General features: G+C 31.3%; 1 pseudogene; it reads right to left on the bottom strand.

Moving 5' to 3' along the window:
• Window positions 1-2,419: 2,419 nt before the first annotated feature.
• On the bottom strand, window positions 2,420-3,981 carry LOC120154667 (annotated as a pseudogene).
• Between the last annotated feature and the right edge of the window lie 210 nt (window positions 3,982-4,191).

Below are 4,191 nucleotides of genomic sequence, written 5' to 3'. Positions count from 1 at the left end.
ACTTTTATTTGAATTTTGAACCATTTATAAAATTCATTATTAATAAGATAGGTTTAACAAATTCTTGCATGTTGAGTTCTAAAATTTTTCTTCTTTTTTCTTAAAAAAAATTACTTGTATCATATGTCCCTAAACTGTGATTCTTTTTTTAAATTAATCTATAAACTTTTAAACATTCTAATTAATCCTCAAAAAATGATACTCATTCTAAATTAGCCCTTAAACTTTTGAATATTATAATTTCATCCTAAAACTATGACCCTCATTCTAAATTAGACCCCAAACTTTAAATCTTCCAATGTCATCCCCAAATTCATCCAAATATAATAATATAGTTTAACCTATTTTTTCAAACATATATAATATAGTTTGGCCTAACGATTTATTAACATGAAACGTGATTAGTATATTCATATAATTGGGATTAAATTGAAATGTCGAAAAAGATTGGGGATCAATTAGAATAAAGGATATAGTTTGGGGATGAAACTAAAAATTTTAAAAGTTTGAGGACTAATTTAGAATGATAGCTATAACATAAGGAAGAAATTAGAATATTTAAACTTTAAGGACTAATTGAAAAAAGAAAATCGTAGTTTGAGGACGTATAATAAAATTAATTCGATAAAATTACTCTTTTATGAATGTTCCTTTCAGTCAACTCTGTTGTGAAAGTCTTACAAGTCAAGTCTTTGTCAAGAAAGTTCCCTAATTTCCTCGAAATTCATTGGAGCTGAGCCAATCAAGCCTTATCGAATTAAATTCAATGGACAATTATAAATGAAATTTAACATTGATAATAATAATTAAAATTTAATAAAAATGTTAAATTTTGATAAGAAAATAGATATTTCTTGAATACTCCAAAATACTTACGTGAACATTAACTGTTTTAGTACCTACACTTTCAAAAAAAAATCAAAACTTAATGTTAATTTTGCACGGGGACAATAGAATGAAACAAAAACTAAACTTTAGATATGGTTTTAAAAAAAATTAAAAGTTAGGTACTAAAATGGACCAAAATAATAGTTTATGTACTAAACGCTTAATTTATCCTTTATTTAATCGATATATAAAACAAAATATTAAAGAGCGACGTATGGATACATTTTTAGACATAAATTGCAAAGACCTTATTTAATACAACAAAGGGAAAATAGAGAGGGCTTGAGATTCCTTAATCAGTGCATTGGCAAATTGCAAAAACTTTGGAATATTCATGCAATTGGGGATTAAATTGAAATGTTGAAAAAACATAGGAGTCAATTTAGAATAAAGGATATAGTTTGGGGATTAAACTAAAATTTTCAAAAATTTGGTACTAATTTAGAATATAACCATAATTTAGTGATGAAATTGAAATGTTTACAAATTTATGGACTAATTTAGAAAGAGTATCGTAGTCTGAGGACAAATGAAGGAATTAACTCAATAAAATTACTCTTTTATGCATGTCCTTTCAGTCAACTCTGTTGTAAAAGTCTTACAAGTCAAGTCTTTGTCTTGAAGGTTCCCTAATTTCCTCGAAATTCATTGGAGCTGAGCTTAGGCAATCAAACCTTACTGAATTATATTCAATGGGCAATTATAAATGAAATTTAACATTAAATAATAATAATTAAAATTAAAATTCAATAATAAAATGTTAAATTTGATAAGAAAATAGATATTTCCTGAATACTCCAAAATACTGACGTGAACGTTTTATTTAGGGTTAACTAAACGATTGATTATTTATATTTTTTTGCCTGCTTTTCTTTATTGATTTCAAAAAATATTGTATACTATTATTTTTATTTTTATTTAATTAAGATATGGTCACTTTCGTTTTTATTAATTAAGATGTGATCATCACAGGTTAACTGTTGTTAACAGTTAACAGATTAGGTGATGTGGGTATAATCACATATTCGGGACCTGTTATTTACATATTTTCTCAATTTAGTCCTAATTTTAATAAACTAAATAAATTTAATTCTCCAATTGAATGATGTCATGTGTGATCATTCGGTTGGAGGACTATATTTAGTTTCTAAATTTTTGATCTTTTTATTTCATTTTAAAAATATGATTCTCATTAAATATTTCAATTTAATCTCCAAACTATAACCTTTATTCCAAATCAATTCCTGAACTTTTAAGCATTTCAATTTTATCGCGAACTTATTTGTAATCCGATATATGTTGATAAACTGTTAAAAATTGTTACATGTCATCTAAATTTATTTTAATTTATTAAAAGTAGGATTAAATTGAGAGATTATGTAAATAATAGAGACCAAATATGTGATTATATCAAAATATTTAACTGCATTTAACTCATGGGGACCACATCTTAATTAAATAAAAACGAAATTGATCATATATTATGTTTTCTGAAATTAGTGAGAAAAAATAGACAAAACACAAATATAAATGACTAATCATGTAGTTAACCCTTTTATTTAATCGATAAATAAGCCAACGGATACATTTTTGGGCGTAAATTGCAAAGACCTTGACTTAATACAACGAAGGGAAAATGAGTTTCCTAAATCAATGCATTGGCAAATTGCAAAGACCTTGGAATATTCATGCAATTGGATAGGCAGGTTTAGTGGCTAGCCCACAAAGACCTTGGGGGTCAGCCACATTCCTTTGCATCCTTATGTACCCATCTTCACCCCAATCCTCCACACCCCATGAATTCTTCACCAACCAATAATCGATACCGTCATCACTCGTTCCGAATCCGACGACGGTGACGGCATGGTCGGTTTTGGTCCCGCAGTTTCCTTGAAAAACACCACTTTTGTAGTGCCTAAAATCGATCCCACTGCCTTCGATGCTGACCACAACCGGTTGGTTCGAGACTGCCTTGAGTAAATATTGTTCGCTGTTGGGGGGTACCGTTCCGTAGTTGCTGATACCGGCGACTTGGGATGCCTGCTTTTGCATGTCACAAGCTCCTTGCGTTTGATGATAGGGATAATTGTCTTCGCTGGTTAATCCATTGTTTGCATGATGTATTGGAAGGCTGATATGCTACCACCGTTGCACCCATCGTTGTTGCCGCTGCAGTCAAGTAGTTGTTGCTCGGACAGTGAGATCAAATTTCGCGTTTGATCTGGGTTGCACCCTCCGTCGCCGCTACGGCTGCAAATGCCCAACAACACCCTAACCAAAATGATGACGTCTAGTAGGTTTAAGGGTTTAATTCATGAGCAAAAGTAACTTTAAAGACACAAAAATAAAGTAAATAAAATTAATGTCGATTACAAATTACATCACTCAACTTTCGTTTCACTCTCACAAAACTATCTTACTCCTATTCCGGTCACTCGAACGTAACAATGAAGAAAATTTTTGGGTCATTTCATATTTTTTAAAATAAAATATTTATCCATGACATTGTAAAGTGTTTAACGATGAAGTGATTAAAATAGTAGCAAAACGAAAGTTGAGTATGAAATTTGTACTTTACCTATAAAATTATCAACTAATAAGAATTCAAAGGAGTCACCAACTCTTACCGCATCTGTGCTGGTTCTTAACAGCGGTGACAGCGCCTTCGGTTCTCCAATCCAAGCTCGACGGAATATCCGTAAACTCGGCATATTGAAACACCGTTTCCGTTGAAGCCACCGTGTCGCTAGGATTGACGTCTCCGGTACGAGCCGCGACGAATTCGTCGTGCGTCAAGTCGGAGTACTTGTTGATACTCAGCTTGTAACTCGTATTACCTTCATTATTAAAGTTGTGGACATATTCAAAGTTCTCTTTGAATATCTTGAAACGTTTATCTTTCTCAGCTCTGTCCTTATAAGTTCGGCCATGCTTAACCATCCATTTCTCGTGTTCATCGATGGCGGATTCATGAACTGTCCGAGACATCGCCTGAGATACCAAAATCCCAGCAATCAGAAACAAGACGATGTTTGAATCAGACATTGTTTTTACGACCGGAACTTTTGGTAAGAAATTGCGAAGTTGTGAAGAACTCAGCACCCAACGTTGGGTATTATAATAAAAATATATTTAGGTAAATTACACATTTAGTACCTAAACTATCAGTTTTGATACATTTGTACTAAACTATCAATTTTGTCCCGTTTTAGTACCTAAACTTCCATTTTTTTCAAAAGCATACTTAAAGTTTGGTTTTTGTTTCATTTTAGAACCCGCCTTTGAAAAAAATATTTTTTTTTT

This window comes from Hibiscus syriacus, unplaced genomic scaffold (genome assembly GCF_006381635.1).
Source record: "Hibiscus syriacus cultivar Baekdansim isolate YM2019G1 unplaced genomic scaffold, ASM638163v2 tig00111146_pilon, whole genome shotgun sequence".
Lineage (NCBI taxonomy): Eukaryota > Viridiplantae > Streptophyta > Magnoliopsida > Malvales > Malvaceae > Hibiscus > Hibiscus syriacus.
Note: the sequence above shows the minus strand (reverse complement) of the source record. Positions and strands in the feature narration are given on the sequence as shown.